This window comes from Dipodomys ordii, unplaced genomic scaffold (genome assembly GCF_000151885.1).
Source record: "Dipodomys ordii isolate 6190 unplaced genomic scaffold, Dord_2.0 Scaffold379, whole genome shotgun sequence".
NCBI classification, from domain to species: domain Eukaryota; kingdom Metazoa; phylum Chordata; class Mammalia; order Rodentia; family Heteromyidae; genus Dipodomys; species Dipodomys ordii.
In genome coordinates this window covers 53101-75738 of record NW_012267595.1, presented here as the reverse complement: position 1 = coordinate 75738, position 22638 = coordinate 53101, and the positions used below count along the sequence as shown (strand labels likewise).

At 45.1% G+C, this 22638-nt stretch overlaps 1 long non-coding RNA gene and 1 pseudogene across 2 annotated transcripts; one reads left to right on the top strand and one right to left on the bottom strand.

Moving 5' to 3' along the window:
* Window positions 1-3604: 3604 nt before the first annotated feature.
* LOC106001723 lies at window positions 3605-6031 on the top strand. Its single transcript, XR_001175854.1, has 4 exons — window positions 3605-3709; window positions 5079-5197; window positions 5290-5391; window positions 5747-6031. It is a non-coding gene; the product is annotated as an uncharacterized LOC106001723 (long non-coding RNA).
* Window positions 6032-18299: 12268 nt separating this feature from the next.
* LOC106001717 lies at window positions 18300-20368 on the bottom strand (annotated as a pseudogene). Its single transcript, XR_001175853.1, has 3 exons — window positions 20265-20368; window positions 19658-19798; window positions 18300-19139 (listed from the first exon to the last, which is right to left on the bottom strand). The product of XR_001175853.1 is annotated as a DNA-directed RNA polymerase II subunit RPB3 pseudogene (transcript).
* Between the last annotated feature and the right edge of the window lie 2270 nt (window positions 20369-22638).

Here is a 22638-nt window from a genome sequence, read left to right as displayed (position 1 = left end):
AGAGCTGCCCCAAGAGCAGATGATGACATCTAGAGGTAAGGGGGTGTCCACAAAGCCTTTAAGCCATCTTAAGACAGAGGTCCTACCTCGGCTCTCTACTCCTCTAGTCCCAGTTCCCACTTCCAACTGGCCCTGATCCAATGGTTTCTTCCACTCTGTGATCTGAACCCACATCCTGGCTCCAAAACCTGCATCCTCACTTCCAGTCCTTACATGCACATGCTAGACTCTACCTCCCCCCCCTAATTCCACCTAACTGCGGAACCCTCACTTCTAGCGTCTATCACTTCCCCAAGTCCAGGCACTCAGACTTTCACCCTTCCCACTTCTTACCCCAACCCTGACTTCCTGAACCCACGATCCCATTCCTTCCTGCCACTCCCTAGGCATGCAAACCTATGAGCAGCTTGAACAGAGAGCATTCAGGCTTGCAGGGTGGTAGTGGTGGCCTTGGCCATGTGTGTGCACAATGTTGGGGTGAGGACTCTGGGGGTGGGAGTCAGAGGGTAAAGAGGATGGGGTGAGGTGGGATCTCCCTGGCTGTGCTGTGCTGGGGAGACTGGAAGGCAGCAAGAGAGGAATCGTTTCACTTACATGTGCTCCCACCAACTCCAGCCACGTGTGACCTTTGCATGATCCTACCTGAACTCCTCCGGTTATCAGCCCTTTCCTGCACATAGACCCACAGGGTAACTCTCAGATCCTCCACTCCTCCTGTGAGGCCTAGCTGGCTTTTCAACCTCTCTATCCCTACCTGACTTGCAAGTATTCTTTTTTGGTGCCAGTTCTAGTTATGAACTTAGGGTGTGTTGCTGTTCTTTAGCCTTTTCACACAACATTGTTGCTCTGCCACTTGATCTCCAGCTCCACTTCTGGGTTTTTGGTGATTAATTGGAGAAAAGAGTCTCACAGACTTTCTGCCTGGGCTCTCTCTGAACCATGATTCTCAGCTCTCAGCCTTCTCAATAGCTAGGAGTACAGGTATGAACCACCAGTGCCCAGGCTCTCAAATGTTCTATTTATATTTCCTTAGGTTTGGCTGTTGTTCAGACCCTGTGATTGACTCTAGGTCCATCCTATGGTGGAATCTGTTGTACTGTGTCCACTGGGAGTCCAGATGTGCGTCTGCAGATGTTTCCAAATGTACACAACTCACAAACCCTCTATGGTTTGACTTATGTATAGTTTTTTACTATGCCAGGGCCTCTCGCATGAGAGACAAGCACTCTACCACTCAGCCCAGATCCTCCTTTTTCTGACTTGAGGTTTTACTATATACCTGGGGTTTTCTTGGGTCTCAGAATCCTCCTTCCCTAGCCTCACACCTCTGACTCTCAATGCCTAATGTAGAGAGTGCTGGTACTACAGGTGTGAACTCCTCTCCTACCTTCTCTGTCTGTTTTGACACAGCTATGATTGTGTGGGGTTGTGGTGTGTGTGTGTGTGTGTGTGTGTGTGTGTGTGTGTGTGTGTGTGTGTGTGTGTGTTACTGTCCTTGACTCTGGTCCCTGGCTTTGGAATGTTGCATGTCTGATTTTCTCAATCTGACTCTGAGGAAGTTGGTTTGTGGTCTGATAGTTGTAATTGAAAGCTTGCTTTTTAAAAAAAATTATCTGTGTGTATACTGGTAAATGATGGATTTGATTCTGAAAGTATCTGGAGATTAAAAATGCCCAATTCTTTTTTTTGTAAGTGCCAATTCCGGGGCTTGAACTCAAGGCCAGATACTGATTACAGACATAAGTCACCAGAGCCTGGCCATAGGGGCTATAATGGTCTGGGAATCCCAGGTCAAAGTAAGCCCAGGGAGGAAAGTCCTGAGATTCTTATCTCCAATTTATTAAGAAAAAGCCAGAAATGGCTGGGCACTGGTGGCTCACCCCTGTAATCCTGGCTACTCAGCAGGCTGAGATCGGAGGATCATGGTTGGAAGCCAGCCCAGGCAAGAAAGTCCATGAGACTCTTATCTCCAATAAACTACTCAGAAAAAGCCAGAAGTGGTGCTGTGGCTCAAGTACTAAAGCAGTATCCTTGAGCACAGAGACGCTCAGGGACAGAGCTGAGGCCCTGAGTTCAAGCCCCATGACTGACCAAAAGAAAACAGAAAAAGATAAAAAACGCAAAGAAAGAAAAAGAAAAAGAAAAAGCCAGAACTGGAGCTCAAGTGGTATATCATTACCTTTGAGTAAAATAAGGGACAGTGCCCAGGCCCTGAGCTCAAGCCTCAGTACCAGCATACACACACACACACACACACACACACACACACACACACACACACACACACACACACACACACACACACGGCTAAGCTGTGATTTGTAGTGAAGAACATTAGGTAATTAGCTATTCCTATCCGAAGGTCTCAACAGCACCTGTGAAACCCAGTTGTTCACAGTTGATTCACAATAGAGACGTAGGAGAGTAGGAGTTCCCACCACACAGACCCTCTAATCCTGTCTCCACTGAATTACTCATGGTGGAGCCCCACGGTGGACATCAAGGGTTACATATGTGTGATAGGGATAATGACAGAGTGGCTGAGAGAAGGGGAAAGAGTTCCTCTGAACGAGCCTCTTATACCATAACCCCAAGGAGTGTTTCTGTTCCTGAAGAAATGTCATACTCATAATGTGCCCATTATGACTTTGGTCTTGTGTGCCACCCTGATGACCTCTCATCTACATGTAACTCTGCCAGTGAGTGGGCAGCCAAGGGGCCTGTGTGATGAGCCAGTTGGGAGGGGAGGGGCACTCATTGTGTGTGATGGTTCCCATAGCAGCCTCAGAACTTTAGATTCAGGCAAGAGACCCTGACTAAGGAGTACTTTCAGACGGTCGGTCAGAAACCCTCAGGAAATGAAGGACAGTGTGCTGCCTCAGTGAGTTTGCCTACTATTTTAACGCCCAGTAGCTGTGAGAATAGCAGAGATCAGAGGATCAGCTGGAGTGGGGCTCTTTCTGGAGAGCGCTGGGAAGCAGAGATGGTTAGCTGGATGGGGAAGAATCCGTTTATGGGGAGTGAGGCAAGGATAAAACAGTAGGAGGGTGGGACACAGAGGGACAGCGGGGACTTTCAGATGGAAGGAGAAGATATTAGGGGTGGGTGGAAAGGGTGAGAGGTTAGCAGAGAAGGGAGGATTGGCTAGCCACACAGCACCTCCGTGTGTACAGGATGAATGCCAGTCTGGAAGGAGGGAACTCTAGAGGCCTGAGCTGGGATTGAAGACTCAGGCCAAGTCCAAGGCTCTCAGAATGACAGGTCCCTGACTCGTAGACCTTAGTCCCTCCCAGTGCAGGCTGTAAGCTATGGCCAATGTGTCCATCAGGCTTATGTTCTTCATGTAGAGACTCATGGTCACTTATGGATACCTCATCTTCTCCAATGAGTACAGCCAGGTCCTGAGCTGGGGGCTGGAAGGAGAGCCGCTGAGCTGCTTCCTTCTCAGACCTTGGACCCATCAATACCCAAGGGCAGGGGGCATGCCATCTCCTGTGTAGATTTCTGACACTTCGAGGGTGCGGTTTTGGGGTGTCAATCCTTGTACTCCTATCACATCCTGAATGCCATGTCTTTTCTCCCATGTCTAGGTTTTATACGAGGGCAAATGATCCTTATATACAGCGAGGAGGATCTGGTCAACCTCTGGATGCACCTCCATGTGTGGCCTGCCTTGTGCCTGAAGCCACCAATGTTGCTGAATCCCGAGGTATAGGGGTTGGGGGACAGGGAGGGCGGCGGGTGAGGAGGCCCAGGGAGCTGGGTGCCAGGGGTGGATGAATAGAGAGCCTGGGCATGGTTGCTTGGATACAGACTGGAGCTCTGGGGGGAGGGGGGCTGGATGGAAAGAGGTGGCAGGAATGGATTCACCAGGAGGCAGAGTTCTCTTATGAGCAGAGAAGGCAAATATCAATGGTCTGCCAGAGAAAGTGTGGGGCAGAGAGGCTCAGGGAACAGGGCTAGGCTAAGATCTGAAGATAATGGTTTGAAGTCAGTCTGGACAGGAATGTCTAAGAGACATTTATCTCAATTATCCACTAAAGAAACGCTGAAAGTGAGGCTGTGGTTCAAGTGGCAGAGAGACAAACTTGAGGGATACAACTAAAAGCACAGCACTCCAGCCCCAAGTTGAAGCCCCTGTACCGGATCAAAAATATATTTGGTTTCCTAACCCAAAAGAAAAAATAAAATCCAACTGAGGATTTGATACTCAGTGTCACAAATGAAAAAGAGAGAGAGTGGGTGGGAAGGAAGGAAGGGAAAGAGAAAAAAGGAGGGAAGGAAGGAAAGAAGGAAATAGGAAGGAAGGAAGGAAGGAAGGAAGGAAGGAAGGAAGGAAGGAAGGAAGGAAGGAAACAAGGAAACAAGGAAACAAGGAAAGGAAAAAAGTTCAGAAATGGCAGAAAAATATGGAGGCCAAAGTAGGGAAGGATGAGGCTCAGGTGGGTAGGTAGGAATGATTTTGACAGGAAGAAGGTAAAGCTAGTCAGATAGAGAAAGAGGGAAGGCAATGAGACCAGGAAGAAAGACAGGTGCTGGTCTGATGGGGAGGCAGAAGTGAACAGAGAGAGGAAGAAAAGGTTTCAGACATTTGTGGAAGGGTAGACAAAGGAAGAGAGCTTGTCAGAGGGAGGAGACAAAGCTCTTTGTCTGCTCCTGTGTCTCCTGGAGGCACAGATGGATAGACAAGATGAAGCCACAGTCCACTTCTCTTCCAGAGAAGAAAGCAGGGATTTCAGAGGGGGTAGAATTAAAGGCCTGCTCCTGGAATTGGTGCTGGTGGCTAACCTAAAACCCTCCCTATTCCAGGGCTGGGATCTGAGGATTGCCCTTCAAAGCCAGCCCAGGCAGGAATGTCTGTGAGGTTCTTGCCTCCAAGTAACTACCGAAGCACTCAAAGTGGATCTGTAGCTCAGGTGGGGAGAGTACCAGCCAGGAGCCTAAAAATCCACAGGGACAGTACTCAGGCCCTGAAATCAAACCCCAGTACAGGAACACATGCATGCACAAAGTTCTTAGCACATTCAGGAAGGGCAGCACAGGAGCCTTCCCCGCTGACTTGCCTTTCCTCACCACAGATCCGCATCCTACTCGCTACAAGCTGCGAGTTCTCATCGGTGCATTCATGGTTTTGCTGACATTAATTGTTGCTCTCATTGTCTTATATCGCCCATCGGAGGTATCTTTGAAATTATTGGTTAGTATCTCCAATCCCAGTTCCCAGGCTGTCCTCATTGGGTCGGGTTTAAATCCAAATTTGGTTAACTTCTATCCCTTCTTGTCCTCCAGGCTTCAGCTAGACACAGAGTCACAACAGTGTCGGCACTACCATCTTCTACTACTGTCTCATGCCATGAGTGATGGAGCCCCTTTTCCTAGCCCAACAACTAAGTGAGTATCCTATGGGTGAGTGCTGGAGAAAAGAGGCAGTGTTCAGAGTGAATGCTTGGTCTCAGATGCTTGGACACACACATCTGATACATCCTCAGGATGGGTGGGTTGGGTGGGTTAGAGGAAGGCTGATGCCAGGAAAACGGGTGGATGGTTTTGGGAGAAAGAAAACAATGGCCTTGTATGGGGCAGAGCAGATAGTGCCCCAGAAGGGTAAATAAGAGATGGATCACAGAGGAGCGTCAGGGGCAGATGAGACACTTGGTGGGACAGGTGAGCGTTTCAGGAGTCTTCTCAGGTGTAGCTTGAATAAAGAGTCTCTGACAACCTCATTTTTTCTCTCTCCTACCTGCAGGCCCTGTACTTTGACACCCTTGACATCTTTGAGATCATCACTCTGGGCTTGTTGTTTATCAATTGGGCTAGAGGCCAAAGCAATATTCCCTTAAATGAAATGGATTGCCCTAACCAGCCCTGTCTTATTAGTTTTCCCCAATCCCTTCAGTGGAGTAGTGGTACTACTCCCAATCATAGCCCCAACCTCCCTGGACAATGGAGAAGGAGAGAAAATCTTCAAGCCTTTCCACCCAACCCAGTCCCTACTCTGCTTCTTGGCCCCATATCTGGTTAGGACTGCTCCCTAAAAGGACGGCAAATAATAAAAATTCTATTTGAAGTCACTGGTGTCAGTCTTCTCATCTATGTTAAACACATCTTTAGGGAACTGGTCTGAGATAGGCAAGGGTAACTGAGGCCTCAACTAGGGCTCTATTCACTCACTTCTGTCCTTCAGTGAATTGATACAGCAAATAAGAACCTTCAGAGTGGCAAGTTGAAGACTGAGCGTACATTCTCTATGGTAGAGATAGAGCGCTAATTGAAGCAGAAAAGCTAGGATCCAGTAGCTCAGTCCATAACCTTAGATACCCAGAAGGGTCCACATGAGAATGGCAACTCAAAGGCTGGACAGGAAAGTCCATGTTACTTTCATCTTCAATTAACCAGCAAAAAATTAGGAAGTAGAGTTTTTGCTCAAGTGGTAGAGCTCCAGCCTTCAGTTCCCACCCCAGTAACATCTCTCTCTCTCCCTCTCACACACACACACCCCTAAAAGATAAAGTAAAAACTAACCTGAAAAAATGCAACAGACAATATTGCTCCCACATGGCTAAATTTAGCCTGTGTCTTATTTCGTGTGAACCTTACCTGTAACCTTATTTCTAATGTTTGTGAAACTCAAGCTTGTTTATTCAAGTACTATTCATGAATCTGAAGATGAATCCTACATGATCAGCAAATTCTGCGCTATTTACTGGCTGGCTATTTTCAGAAAAAGATGATTGGCGTCTGATTTAGGAGAGAAAATACCATTTCAGATAGAGATGAACAAACAAATGAGTGATTGAGTGTGATGTGGGGGAGGGCGAAAGAAGCTTCTTAGGATGGCCTGAATAGGAGGGCACAAGCAGCCCGAAGGAGCATGCCCCATGTTTACCTAGGTCAAGAATGTGCTGGGCACAGGGAGCAGCAAGTGTAAAGGCCCGGATGTAGGTATGAGCCTTGCAGATCCAAGTAAGAGTAAGGAAAACTAGGGTATGTAATCAAGGACCAAATGCACACCAGCCTTGTCAAGAAGCTTGAGTTACAAAACACAGATGTTTGCCACCCAAATTGGTAAAAAAAAAAAAAAAAGGTGCTACTGCAAAGTGTAAAACTTTATGAGACTTTCCCAAGTTTAATTGTCTTTAATCATCTCAGATAATTTTTAATTTAAATGATTTTAGCTTTGAAGTTGGGACTGATTTCATAGTGTGACACATGATAGCTAAGTATTCCACCACCCAGGTCCAGCTCCAGCCATCCAGATAATTACTTTCTAATTTAAAATGTTTGTGTGTGTGTGTGTGTGCGCGCGCATGTGTGTGTGTGTGTGTACGTGTGCCCGTGCACGCACGCACGCAGCATGCACTATACCACTATCCTCCACAGCTGGTCTTCTCACACTCTGGGATGACAGGTCTGTCCCACAGTGCCAGGCTTATTTGTCAAGATGGACACAATGCTAACTTTCTTGCCTGCACTGGCCTTTAACATTGAAACTCCTAATCTCTTGTCTCTGAGGGGCTGGGGTTATAGGTGTGAGCCACATACCTGTCCTCTCTAGTTAATTTTTTTTGTGCCAGTAGTGGAGTGTGAACTCTGCACATGGGCACTGTCCTTTAGGTTTTTCACTTAAAATTGGTGCTATACCATTTGAGCCACAACTCCACTTCTGGAATTTTCTACTATATTGGAGATATGTTTCTTATGTACTTTCCTGCCTGGGCTAGTCTCAGAAAGGGACCCTCAGATCTTAGAACCTTAAGTAGCAAGGATGACACCTGTGACCCCCAATACCCTGATCTTCCAGATAATTTTAATGTGTATACATAATCTTTTTCTCCACTATTTTTTTTTTGCCAGTCATGGTGCCTGAACTCTGGGCCTGGGCACTGTCCCTCTGCTCTTCAGCTCAAGGTTAGTGCTCTACCACTTGAGACACAGTGTCACTTCTAGCTTTTTCTGCTTATGTGGTGCTGAGGTATTGAACCCAGGGCCTCATGCATGCAAGGCCAAGCACTCTACCACTGAGCCACCTTCCCAGCCCTTCTCCACTATTTTCTGTGCTGTGTATGTGTATTTCTCCATGCTCAAGCTAATTTGCTCTTCTTTCTTTTTTTTGTTGGTCATGCAGCTTGAACTCTGGACTTGGGCACTATCCCTGGTCTCTTCAGCTCAAGGCAAATGTTCTACTGCTTGAGCCACAGCACCACTTCTGGTTTTCTAGTGGTTGGTTGGTGATAAGAGTCTCATGGGCTTTTGTGCCTGGGATGGCTTTGAACCATGATCCTCAGATAGCCTCCTGAGTATCTAGGATTACAGCATGAGCCACAGGTGCCTGGCTTGCTCTTCATTTTTTTGTGAGTGTGCACCTGTACTGGGGCTAGAACTAGGGGCTAGGTGGTGTCTGTTAGGTCCCTTTCTCAAGGATTGAGCTCTACTTTCACAGCCACAGCTCTACTTAATGTGTGTGTGTGTGTGTGTGTGTGTGTGCAGATCATGAAGGTTGAGATCAGGGTTTGGGTACTGTGCTTGAGCTGCTGCTATTTTTAAAAATTTCTTATTGTGAAAATGCCTTACAGAGGGGTTACAATTACATGGGCAAGGTTATGAGTACATTTCTTATCAAGCATTGTTTCCTCCTCCTCGGTTTCCCCTTCCCATCCCTACCCTCACAGCTCCCTCCCAACCCCCCACCGAAGTTGTAAAGTTCATTTTTCGACATAACATCTTGTATATCTCATTGTTGCAATGGGTCCACTTGTATCCCTATTAAAACAATTTGTCTTTTCCCTTCCCCTCCCCAAATTATACCAACATCAAATACAGTGAAAACAGGGGTTATACCGTATGGGAGGGACATACAAAGCAACAAAGAAATCATCTTATAAATATGTTAGACACAATAGCAAGCAAGAAAAACCATTTGGGTCCTTATCTTGGGGTCCATTTCACCTAACATCAACTTATTTGACCATTTCTGCTTGTCCTAGACATATACTAATTATTGCAAATAAGGGAAACCATGGGACCTATGATTCTTTGGGCCTGGCTTACTTCACTTAATATAATTTTTTCCATGTTTTTCCATTTCCTAACATATGGGGAACTGTTTCCTGAGTTTTTGGTCCAAGACTAGTTCTCTATTAGGTGAACCCCAACTCCACTTCAAGCTTTAGGTGATTAATTGGAGATAAGAATCTCATGGACTTTCCTGCCCAGGCTAGCTTGATCTAAGATCCTCAGATCTCAGCCTTCTGCATAGCTAGGATTACAGGCAGGAACCACCTGCACCCAGCTTTCTTCTGGCTTCCTGATAATTACTCGGAGGTAAGAGCCTCCTGGACTTGAACCTGGGCTAATTTCAAACCCCAACCTCAGACCTCAGCCTCCTGAGTAGCTACGATTACAAGTGTGAGCATCATTGTCCGGCACATTTTGAGTTCTTTTATGCCACTAAATGTAAGCTCTGAAAGGCCGCCTGACATTTGTAATGTTGGACACAGAACCCACATATATTGTTGTGCATTCTAATCACACACTCTTCTACGGAGCTAAACATCCCTTCTGATGCATAGTTCATGCAGTTGCCTATTTCTACCTGTGAGCTGCACAAGGGCTCATGCTATAATCCCAGCTATTTGGGAAGCAGATATCAAGAGGACCCAGTTTGGTTGTCTCAGACATATACTAGTTATTGCAAATAAGCGAAATCATGGGACCTATGTTTCTTTGGGCCTGGCTTACTTCCCTTAATATAATATTTTCCAAGTCTTTCCATTTCCTAACAAAATGGGACAATGTCATTCTTTCTGATGGAGGCATAGAATTCCATTAAATATACCACATTTTCTTGATCCATTCATCTACTGAGGGGCATATGGATTGGTTCCATATCTTAGCTATGGTAAACAATGCTGCAGTAAACATAGTTGTACTGGTAGCTTTAGTATGGTCTTGTTTGTGAGCATTTGGGTAAATGCCCAAAAGTGGTATTGCTGGGTCATAGGGGAGCTCTATATGGAGTCTTGGATAATTTGTGGAGGGGAAGGGCAAAAACAAATTGTTTCAATAGGGTTACAGGTGGACCTATTGCAACAATGAGATGTACAAATCCTTATGTTGAAAAATGAACTTTACAACTTTGGTAGGGGGTGTGGGGTGGGGGAGATGGGAAGGGATGGGAAGGGGAAAACAAGGCGGAGGAAACAATGCTTGATAAGAAATGTACTCATTACCTTGCCCATGCAATTGTAACCCCTCTGTACGGTATTTTCATAATAAAAAAATTTTAAAAATCCAATTTGGTAGCCATCACACGTGAATAAAATGTTAATCAGCCAAAGTCTTGCCAAAACGTTAAAAAGTTTGAGCATCCTATTTAAGTTTTTTTTAATGTGGGCCTATTTTTATCACCCTTGTAATCCTAGATACTCCAGAGCAAGAGGTAGCAAGATCTCAGCAGCCTACCTGTCAAATGTGGGAGATGCTATCTGGGAAATAAATAGCTCAAGTGGGAGGGTGCTACTGGCCTGGTGAGCTCACGGTCCTAAATTCATATCCCTGGACCAACAAAAGAAAGTCAAATCCCATACAGGGAATGGTGCTCATGGATAACTGCAGGCCATTAAGTATGACCACATCTCAGTATCCCCTTCCTTCCCCTCCATCCACCTTGCAGCCTAGGCAATTGTAACAGAGTGCTGTCACTCTTCGATTCTTAGAAATGGACTTGGTAGCTAAGATAGAAGTGCTACTACCTTCCCTGTGTGTCATAGATTAATGGAAGAGACATAAGATAGGCTGAGATGTGTCCCTGGGCACTGTAGGATAGAAATACCAACTCCTAATGATTCTAAATATAACATATATATTTTTTCCAGAAGAGAATAGTTACTTAGAAAAACTTCACAGAATCTGGATTTAAACGTTTTTATTGCTCAGAAAATACTCAGTTCAATGGACTGGAAATTACAAGGATGCAAGTGAGGACTGGAGGCCTGAGTCACATCTTAATGTGTGCAAGACCCCAAGTTCAAACCCCAGTATTACAAAAAAAGATTTTAAAAAGAATTATGTAGTTAAAAAGGAAATATTGTGATGAAAATGATTCTGTTTTTTTTTCTTTTTTTTGTCAGACGTGGGCCTGATCTCTGGGCCTGGGCACTGTCCCTCAGCTCTTCAGCTCAAGGCTAGTGCTCTACCACTTGAACCACAGTGCTACTTCTGGCTTTTTCTGCTCATGTAATGCTAACGAATTGAACCCAGGGCCTCATGCATACAAGGCAAGCACTCAACCACTGAACCTCCTTCACGAAGTCTTATAATTCAGTCAGTGGTGACCCAAGACTGTAATCATAGCTACTCACAAGACTGTGATGTGAAGATCTTGTTTTCAAACCAGCCTTGGGCAGGAAAGTCTGTGAGATTCCTATGTCCCATTAAACACAGAAAAATCCAGAAGTAGCGCTGTGGCTCAAGTGGTAGAGTGTTAGCCTTGAGCAAATGGAGCCCAGGCCCAGAGTTCAAGCTCAAAGATGGAAAGATAGAACAAAGAGAGAGAGAGAGAGAGACAGAGAGAGAGAGAAAGAGAGAGAGAGAGACAGAGAGAGAGAGAGAGAGGAAGAAGGAGGAGTAGGAGGAGGAAGGAAGGGAAAGAAAGGAAGGAACGAAGGAAGGAAGAAAAGAAAAGAAAGAAAGAAAGGAAGGAAGGAAAGAAAAAAAGAAAAAGAAAGAAAGAAGAAAAGAAAAGAAAGAAAGAAAGGAATGAAGGAAAGAAAAAAAGAAAAAGAAAGAAAGAAGAAAAAAGAAAAGAAAGAAAGAAAGACGTCAGAGCCACAACTCCACTTTTGGGTTTTTGGTAGTTAACTAGAGAAAAGTGTTTGAGCAATTCTCCTGTCTACGCTGTCTTTAAACCATGATTCTCAGATCCCAGCCTTCAGAATTATTAGGATAGCAGACAAGGGTCACTCCTGCTTAGCAGTTCTGTTTGAAGGCTTGGAGTGGACATATAGTGAGTCCTGTGAATGATAAATGTCTACAGTATCTGCGACTCTTGCTGATTCTAGCAGGCCTGTAGCCTAGGTGCTAATTCTGGGAATGGTGTTCTGGCTGATTCTGGCTTGAAATAGATCCAGTTTCCTTTGTAGCTGATGTGTGTGTGTGTGTGTGTGTGTGTGTGTGTGTGTGTGTGTGTGTGTGTGAGAGAGAGAGAGAGGATAAAGGTGTAGAGAGGGAGACAGAGACAGAGAAAGACACACAGAGAGAGACACACACAGAGAGATAGACACACAGAGAATGTCTGTTCATTAGCTGTAAAATTGTAACATCTAGGCTTCGCTCTGTGGCTTTGTACTAGTTGCTTCTCCCTGGCTAGACATGTGATGTGTGACAGCTGTGTCCTGTATACTATCATTCTAAACATATGTCTGTGACACTTAGGCACTGGAAATTTCCCAGTCCAGCTGATGCTCTGAGTTTGATTTGGCACTCAACAGGCTTTTGCAGTCTCTCTAGCTCTAAAACTTTCTTGATGGCTTCACTGCTGTGTGTGTGTGTATGTGTGTGTGTATGTGTGTGTGTGTGTGAGAGAGAGAGAGAGAGAGTGTGTTTTTAATTCCATCCATCTCCCTTATTTTTGCCAGTCCTGGGGCTTGAACTCAAGGCCTGGGCACTGTTCCTTAACTTCTTTTGCACAAGGCTAGCACTCCACCATTTGAGTCAGAGCGCGACTTCTGGCTTTGTCTGTTTATATGGCACTCAGGAGTTGAGCCCAGGGCTTCATGCATGCTAGGCAAGCACTCTACCACTAAGCCACATTCCCAGCCCCCACCCAACTCTTTTTGATTTTTTTAAAATCAGAATTTCTAGAATTTTTATTAAGGATTAAGTATAGTCAAATGATTAATAAAAGCTATATAATATTCTCCATAATATTGGAGAATCTATAGAGTTTAGTAACATAGAAATTGTTACGTACAAATATGTAAATAGTTACATAGAAGTATGTAAATGATTCCTTGAAACATGGATGCAATGATCTTCTTTTGGGTCCTCAAGTAACGAATTTCAATAAATATTTTTAAAAGCACATGGATGAATTAACTCTCTGACTTAAATTTCAAGAGTCATCGCACATTTACTTAAATATAAAACCTCATCTCTGATCTCTAATTGTGGTACAAATAGTCATGTCACATACATCTGTGCCAGAATAGTATACATGTGAGATAATCTTCAAATAAAGAAGATTAAATTTCCAAAGTGGTTGACTTTACATATATTTATTCTGTGAATTTACATATATTTATTCTTCTACAGAATCTTAATATTGTATCTTTATATCAACATTTTCCATCTTTAAAGCATCATATATATATATGTATGTAGATATGTATATATTTGTATATACAATTAACATGGTTCTAATCAGAAAATATATACTTGTGTTAGAACCATGTTAATCGAACTGTCTTCCAGAATAAGCCATCTAAATTGTTTCAAAGTTATCTAGAATTGTTACCAAGTCTAATATTACCATTTATACCCATTCAATATTAATTCTGATTAGCCAAAGTTCATTTCAAAATATGCAAACTCTATTGCAAATAAAGCATAGATAGAGACAGAGATAGAGGCAAAGATAAATGCTTTTCATCTCTAGTTCCCACAAAACTTGGCAAGTAGATGCCTCCTTTGATTTGATGACTGTTCTCAGAAATCTTCTCAAGTTGTGTGTGTGTGATGCCTAAATGTAGCAGTATTTGTCTGTTATATTGCCCTTAAACCAACCTAGGTTTTGCTCTGCTTCTGGTTATGTGGTTGATCGTAGATCTCCTATCAGGATGGTGTCCTTTGTGACTCCAGGTGTGCTGCTGTGTGTGTTCTGAAATGCATACATCTCACTACACCCCTGTACTTTGACTTATTTGTATTTGTTTACTAGGCACTCAACAGGCTTTTGCAGTCTCTCTAGGTAGCTAGGATTACAGGCATGAGCTATTAGTTCCTAGTCTTGTCAGCTCTCTTTAATGCTCTGTCTCCAACATCTGGAAATTTCATTGCTCAATCTGCAAGCTGCCCCTAAACAAGCTCCAAGTTGCGGTATCATATCAATTCACTGAAGGAGAGAAATGGGCGAACAAAGCCCTACTTGGGATCTTAGTTTACCTCTACTTATCCTCAGAAAGGTTTCTCTAAGACAATTTTAACAAAGATCAGAAGACTGAGAACAGTGATCTAAAACAGCATTTTTATTCTTTCTGTTTACTTCAGGGACTTCCTGAGCAGCCACTTGGGCCAGTAGTAGAATAGGGACTGGGCTGGGTGAGGACCCCTAAAGTCTCCCCCTCTCTTTTGATTTCTCATGGCGTTTGGGGTTGGGATTGGGACTAGGGTCACCACTCCATAGAAGGAGTTCAGGAAAATGTTCCGTTCCCCTAGACATATAGGCTCATGCTCACGGGCATAGAGTGGGTGAAGAGAGTGCACATCATTGTTCAAATTGTCTCTCCACCAAAACTGTGGCTTTGACCTCCAACCCACTTGGTAAGCAGGAAGCCCACGTTGACGGTCCTGAGGTGGATGTTGAGGGTGCCAAAGAACTGGCCTGCAGGAGAGAGGAGCATAAGATGGGGCTGTCAGGGACTCCTCACCCAGGCTGTCATGAGACAACTCCTGAAATCTTAACCTGGCACCTGGCCCTCAAGAGTGTTCCATGCATTCCTGCCTCTCCTCTGTGCTCCATCTTCTACTTTTAAAATTTTATTATTAGTATTGTAGTCTGGGCTCTGGGTCGAACATTTGTGACAAAGATGCTCTACCACCTGCATCATGTCCTCATCCTTTTTGCCTTTTAGTGATTTTTCAGGTAGAGAAACACACATTTAACCTAGACCAGCTTCAGACCAAGATCCTTCTACTTAAACCTCCCACATATCAGGGGACTACAAGTATGACCACTGCACCTGGGCCTCTCTTCCTATAAGTCAGCACTTTCCTCAGTCCTCCATTATCAAAATGATTCTACCTCTCTTCACAAGAGTTCCCCTTCATCTGTCTGAAGAATCTTCCCTCTTCCATCCCCTTTTGAAGTGCTAGGGTTGCGACCCAAGTGGTCATGCATGCCGGAAAATGATGCTGCCACTAAGATCCACCCCCAGTTCCTCTGCCTCTTCCAGTGTCCTAGACCTTGCTGGTGCTCAATCCCAAGTGAATGTTTTCATTTCCCCAAGACCATCCACTCTTATTCCTGGCTTCATCCTTCCTCTCACCCCCACAATCTCATCTTGAGAATGTTTCAGGAAGTCCAGGCATCTGAGAACCAGCAGTCCCTCTGAACATTTTCTCTTTTCCCTGGCCCTACCCATGGGATGCTCATCTGATTATTAGGCTAGGTAAAGAGGGGCTCCACCAAATCAGGTACCAGACAATGGTAGAGGCGGATGACGCTTGTGGCTTAGGTGGAGCCTGAGGACAGGAAGGGATAGGATGCATCCTGAATGTGGGTACAGGCTGGTCTAATGAGGTCAGCTTGGGAACTGGGGTGGGAGATGCTGACTGACAACCCCAAAATAGCTGGGATACAGAGTAGAAGATGACCATAACAGTAACCATAGACACTAGGAGTAAGAATATAGTGAGCAGGAGGCATAGCATGTAACTAGCAGGAATGTGCAGATCCGTGGTGTGAGAAAGGCATGTGAGGGATGAGGACCCTGTGCTGTCTCCCTTAACATAATTAGGTCATTGTGTGTGTGTGTGTGTGTGTGTGTGTGTGTGTGTGTGTGTGTGTAATTGGAGAGAAGTGTCTCTTGGCCATTCCTGTCTGGGCTGGCTTTGGCTTTGAACCATTATCCTCAGATCTCAGTGTCCTGAGTAACTAAGATCATAGGCCTGCACAAATATCATTGGTCTTCATTACCATGTCTTTAATTCTAACTTAGCTGAAATCCCTACCTTCTCGGCTGGAGAATGGCTCTAGTATCTGACTGTCCATCGGATTTTACATTTCTAAATGTGTTTCCTGCCTCATACTCTGATAAAGTCTTTTGGTTCTATCAGCCCTCCCATCACTGCTTACTTCTACCTCCTGATCAGACCAGCACCTGTTCTTCCTGGTCTCAAAGCCTTGCTTCTGCCTACATCTAACTCGCTCTACTTTCCTCCTGTCAAAATCATTCCCACCTTCCTATCCAAGCTTTAAACTTCCTATGGCTTCATACTTCAGCCTTTATCCTTTTTCTGTCTCTTGTGCTTGGTTTTCTATCACATGTCCCTGGGGATTAAATCCCAAGCTGGGTCCAGGCTTGCTAACTGTGCTATGCTGGGCTACATATTTTTAAACCTTGCAGGATATTTTTGTTGTTGCTAGGAAACTGGGGATACTTTTTGTGACTAGAGTTGGGGTTGAACTATAAGCCTGAGTCCTGTCCTTAGGCTGTTCCCCTCAAGCCTATTTCTTTACCACGTGAGCCATGTTTTTTGGTAGGAAATTAGAGATCAGAATCTTCTGGCTGGGGACCAGCGCCTCATGCTTGTAATCCTAAAATACCCAGGAGGCTGAGATTTGCGGATCAGTATTTGAAGCCAGTCTGGGTAGGACAGTGTCTGAGACCCTTATCCCCACCAAACTACCAAAAAAGACAGAACTGGAACTCTTGCTGAAGTTGTAGAATACTAGATTTGAGCAAGAGAAGCTCAGGGACAGGGTAAAGCCTTCTGGAATTTCCAGACCAGGCTGCTTATGTCATGATCTTCAAATGTGAGAGTCCAGAATAGCTAGGATTACAAGCATGACCCACTGTTCCTAGCAGGAAACCAAAGAATACAGAACAGTAAAACACAATTCTAGAAAAATAGATGTGAGGGCTGGGAAGGTGGCTCAGTGGTAGAGCGCTTGCCTTGCATGCCTGAGGTCCTGGGTTCGATTCCTCAGCACCACATAAGCAAAAAGAAAAAGAAAGCCGGAAGTGGTGCTATGGCTCAAGTGGTAGAGTGCTAGCCCTGAGCTGAAGAGCTGAGGGACAGCACCCAGGCCCAGAGTTCAGGCTGCACAACCGGACCCCCCCGCCAAAAAAAGAAAAATAGATGTGACATTTGTACTTTTTTGTATGCAGATATTTTTGACAAAAGAGTAAATGTAAAATAACGAGAATTTACTCCCACTTAAGAAAGTTAATCTGCTAAAATGCGAAATGACATAAAACAAATTGTGTCACATATTATATATATATATATATACACATATATATATATATATATATATATCCTGTTGACATTTCTCTGTCATTTTTGTAGTAATTGTACAAAGTGTAATGATATGTACAGGGTCTTTGCCTGAAACAGCTATTTCTTTCTTTCTTTTTTTTTTGATTATGTGGTGCTCTTTATTGCCAAAAATAAAAACTTTGAAAAAGACAACTACTGCTAATCAGTAAGTATCCCTTCCTCTGCACCAGTCTCTTAGGTTTGTCCAGGCTGCCCAGTGTACTGTGCTCCTCACAGAGCCTTTGCTGATGGGATATGGAGGGGGTGACCTTTGCTCTTGCTTCTCCCCACCGAACACCCCAAGCCAAGTGGACAGACTGCTGGCACTGAATGCGCTCATAACACAAGGACAGAAAAAAAAAAACACACAAAAAAAACCCAGCATACCTAATTGGGGGAAGAGGAGGATGTCTAATGCTATTCCCAAAAGAGTTACTTCTCAAATTACAGACACCCAGGAATCTGAAGTCCCTTGGGGAAAGGACTAAGTGAATATGCTGGCAGAGGCTCTGCTCCTAACTCCAGGAAACTAAGGTAGAGGTGTGAAAATTCCGTCATTTGGAAGCAAAGAGCTGGAATGATCATGAGAGAATTCCAGCTCAGTGGTCTCCACAGAGAAGCAGCATGTCCCCCTAGTGGTGTTACTAGCAAACTGGATGGAAGGGATGGATGCAAGGGATGTGCTGGGTTATGAAGAGCTCTACTGGCAATCCCTAGCAGGGCTAGGCAAATGGGAAAGTAGAAAGCTGTCTGTCTGCCTAGCCAGATATGGTGGTGCAAAGCTCTGGTCATGTGTTTGAGACCAATATAGCCTACAGGGTAAGAACCTGCCTCAAAAAACAAAGAACCAAAAACAACCACCAAAAAAAGTATCCTGGTATTCTACCTGTAACCTGCTTCTTGCTGGTACTGATGCCTGCCCAGAGTTTGAGCAGTAGCGAGCAGTCCAGAGCCCAGAAACTACAGGGGCTCAGGAGAGACCTGAAATCCAGCCATGGTCTGCCTCAAAGTCCGCCTTTGCTGGCACAGGTGAGCTTCTGCTAGTGTATAGTACCTACATCACTCGGGATCTCATGGCTTAATTGAGTCCGTAAATCACTCAGCTTCTTCAATCCAGAGAGGGCTGAGAGGACAATGGTTTCAGGGCTCAGAGAGCCACAGGACTCCACGCTGTAGTAAAACCTCTCAGGCTTGCCGTTGGGGTCATGGGGAGCCTGTGACTCATCCTCGTCCAGTTCCAGCTCTTTGGCCATTCCTCAGGTTTGGGGTAATCTGTGTGCCTCGGGACATCGTCTGGGTCATGTTCAAAAGCCACCCCTGCAGTGGGGTTCCACTTGGCATGTTCCTTGCAGAAGCCGTTTTGGGCATAGGCTCGAAGTCTCAGCTCCTGGCCCTTCCTCAGCTTGACGATGAGGATGTCATCCTGCTCCACGTAGTCATTGGGGTCGTTATCGCGCTTCCGGGATGTCACTGGAATGACCCGGGGGCTGTTGGAGATGAGGTCTCGGGATGTGACGTGACGTGTCTGGTCTTCATTACACCGCACATCCAGAGTGAACTCCACTGAGCACTCGGGCAGAACTCCTCACGTGTACAGTCCCGAGAGTATTGCAGCTTGTCCACGATGTCATCACCGGTGAGTGGAATTAGTCCAAGCTGTGAGCAATGAACTCATCATGAAGATGGAAGAACTGGCATCAATCTGGACCCAGTCGATGGCTATTATGGGTACCTGGGGGATGAAGATTCTTCCAATAGAATTGGCCACCGCCAGGTCCGTGTTCTCGATGATGAACTTGACGTTCTCTTCCGTGAGCTCCGTGATGCCCACGGTGGGCTGGTTGGCGTACAGAACCCGCAGTTTCTTTCTTTTTCTCCTCCTTTTGAACCACTTTTAAGAGGTTCCATTATTCCATTTTCATATATAATGTACTTTGACCATGATCGCCTCTCCCCCAACCCTATCCCCTCAGCCCTTCAATTTTTGAGACAGGCTGTTTTGGAGATCAGCTTTTCCTCAACCTTGAGAGCCTCCTGCCTTAGTCTCCTGACTGTTGGGAATACAGACATGTATTACCATATCCAGCTTCATCTTGTTTCCTCATTCTATCTATGCTTCTATCTTCAGATTAACCACTTCTGCCTTCTCCTTCTGTCTAGCCATCCATCTGTACCCCTTCCCTCCATCTAAATTAGTGCTATTACACGCTGAGCCTCCATCTCCTACCCTCCCCTGCTTTTCTGTAAGAACACTATTTTTTTTCCTTCTCTGTCCATCAGAAAACTCCGTCTTCCTGTGTGCCCATTCCTGCAACCTCCTTCCCCATCCAGCCCCTCAGATCTCCAGCCTCCATCCAAACAACCATGTCCTGGTTGTCTATTCACCTAATCCTGGTACCCAGCTCCCTGGGCCTCCTCATGCCCTGCCTCCCTGGGATCAGCAAAATTGACAGAGATAGGGCCAGGGGCTTTGGGAAAACACAATGGCTGAGCAGGTCCTGCTAGTCGTCCACGTGGACCATCGCCTCCAGTGAACAATCTGGACATGGGAGAAGAGACATGGCATTCAGGTTTGACAGGAATACAAGGACTGACACCCCCAACCCACCCTAACAATGACAGAAATCTACACAGGAGACTCATGTGTATCCTCTCCTGTAAACTGATGAGTCCAAGGTGTGGGAAGGAAGGAGTTCAGAGGCTCTTGTCCCAGCCTCCAGCTCTGACCCTACCCATACTCATTGGAGAAGATGAAGTATCCATAGGTGACCATGAGTCTCTCTCTACATGAAGAACATGGTCCCATGGACACATTGGCCATAGCCTACATCCTAGGTTAGGAGGGACTAAGGTCTACAGTTCATGGAACTGTCATTCTGAAAGCCCTGGACGTGGCCCAGATGCTCAAACCCAGTGACACCCCCTAAATAGCCTTCTTCCAGGCATTCAACTGGCATATACTAGGGTGCTGTGTCATTAGCCAAGCTTTCCTTCTCTGCTCTCACCCATTCTGCCATCTCCCAAACATTCTGTTCGCCCCTGCCTCTTCTTCCAGCTGGCTGCTTAGGCTCCCCTCATCATCCACACATCTCTCCACACCTGTATCCATGCCTCTCTTCCCTGTAAGCATATCCTCCCCAGCAATCTGACCATCTCTGTTCCCCAACCCTGTCCATTCTGATCCCCATTCCACCTGACCCTCTGATCCCCACAATTCTCACAGATATGGGGGTTAAAATAGTAGGCAAACTCACTCGGGTAATATGCTTGACTTTCTCTCTTGAGGGCTCCTGACCATGTGAAATCCCTCCTTTGTCAGGGTCCCACCTGAAAGCTAAAGTCCAAGGCTGCTATGAGAACATCAGATACAAGAAGTGCCTCTCCCCCTGCCTGCCCCATCACACAGGCTCCATGGCTGCCCACTCACTGGCAGAATTCCATGGAGATGTCATGTCATCAGGGTGGCACACAAGGTCAAAGCCATAAGGAATACTAGTGCAGGAACAGAAATAGTCTGTGGGCTCAGGGTAAGGGAGATTCAGAGGACCTCTTTCTTCATGACTCAGCCCCTCTGTCATCCTGCATACCTGACACACGTAGCCCCTGAAATTGACCTCATGGCTCCACCATGAATAATGCAGTGGGACCAAAACCAGAGGGTCTGGGTGTGGTGGGAGGTCTTACTCTTCTACATCCTAAGTGTGAGTGAAGTGTGAACAACTGAGCCTCACAGATGCTGTTGAACCCCTGGGATAGGAAGACTGAAGCCTCTTTGTCCTTCACTGCTGTCTCCTTGGGACTCATAATACCACATAGCTTCCATTTTTGTGTGTGTGTTCTGGTACATGGGATTGAACCAAAGTCCTAGGTGATGATGCTTAGCTTTTTCACTCAAGACTAATGATATAACTGAAATATGAATATTGGATTAAAATAACCACAATCTGTCCTTCCCACCATCCTGGTGCCTTCATGAGTGGTGGGGGCTTTTCTGAAAAGCCTAAAAGGTAATATAGGTCATTCTTTGAATTGCAGATGCATCATGTTGTTTAGCCCCAGGCGAGTTCTGCTCCAGAGAACATGCAGATGTGTCATGCTGTTCAGCCCTAGATAGTTTGCTTTTCTTGCCCCTGATGTTTCCCCTAGATGGTTTGCTTTGCCTCTATAAACATGCTTTTGTTAGTTTGGTCCCTCACCCCATCAAGTGTTTTTGGCTTTTAAGCTTTGTGTAAGCTACTCTCTAGGTTGCTGGTTGTTGGATCACAGGTGCACCTGCAGTCATTGGCCTTCTAGTTAAGACTTCTAGTGTGACCTCTCAAAATGTGGCTTCTCTGTATCTAACCATCAAGTGCCAGTATAACATAATACTTGAGCTAGAGATTCACACTCAGGTTTTTTTTTTTTGCTTAAATCTGGGGAATTTCCTGTCTTGCCTTACTTTTTACTATGTTCCCAAGACCATTAATGGTATAATGGCCAGGTCTGGTCCCTCAAGCCTCTTATCAGCTCCCCTGCCTTTATTTCAAGCACCAGTACTGGCAATAAAAAGAAAAAGAATGAGGCATTCTTACTGTCTAGATGGTTTCAAAATCATAGTAATCATTTAGCAGTATAGACATAGATAATGAAAACCAAGCTTTGCTTGGGGGGCGTGGGGTGCTCTGGCTCATCCCTGCAATTGTAGCTACTCAAGAGGCTAAGATATTATGATCATGGTTTGAAGCTAGCCCGGTTATCTTCAATGAATCCCTCCTCCAAAACAGCTCGATATGAAACTTAGTTAAGTAGTAGAGCACTCACTTTGAGCAAAATAAACTCAAGGACAGTAAAAAGGCTCTACATATGCACACACAGAATATGCAAGATTTCAGTGAATCATAAAGTAACTACCCTGAGTCAGAATAACATAAGACACATACTTACCCCCAAGCAATGTCCAGTGACCAGAGTCAGGTCAGTCTTGGGCACAGTTAGCTGTGTGTCAAAATAGAGGTCCTGGGAAGAGATTTCACACTGTAGGTCTGGCACTCTCTAAGCCCAGCTCTAGGAGACTGAGGTCAATGGCTAAGGAAAGAGGATTGCAATTCCTAATGTAGCTGTGGCAACCCAATGTACCTCTATCTTTAAAAAGTAGCTGTGTATATGGCTCAGTGGTAAAATGTTTGCCTAGCATATTAAATAAATACAAATAGTCAAAATATGTAGGTGTAGTGAGATGTATGCATTTGGGAACACACACAGCACAATGGACAAAAATAACCTGACAGAAATCTACAATCAATCACATAAGCAGAACGAGAGCAAAATCTATGTTGTATATCATTTAATAGACACATACTGCTACAATTAGGCATCATACATATACAACTTGAGAGGATT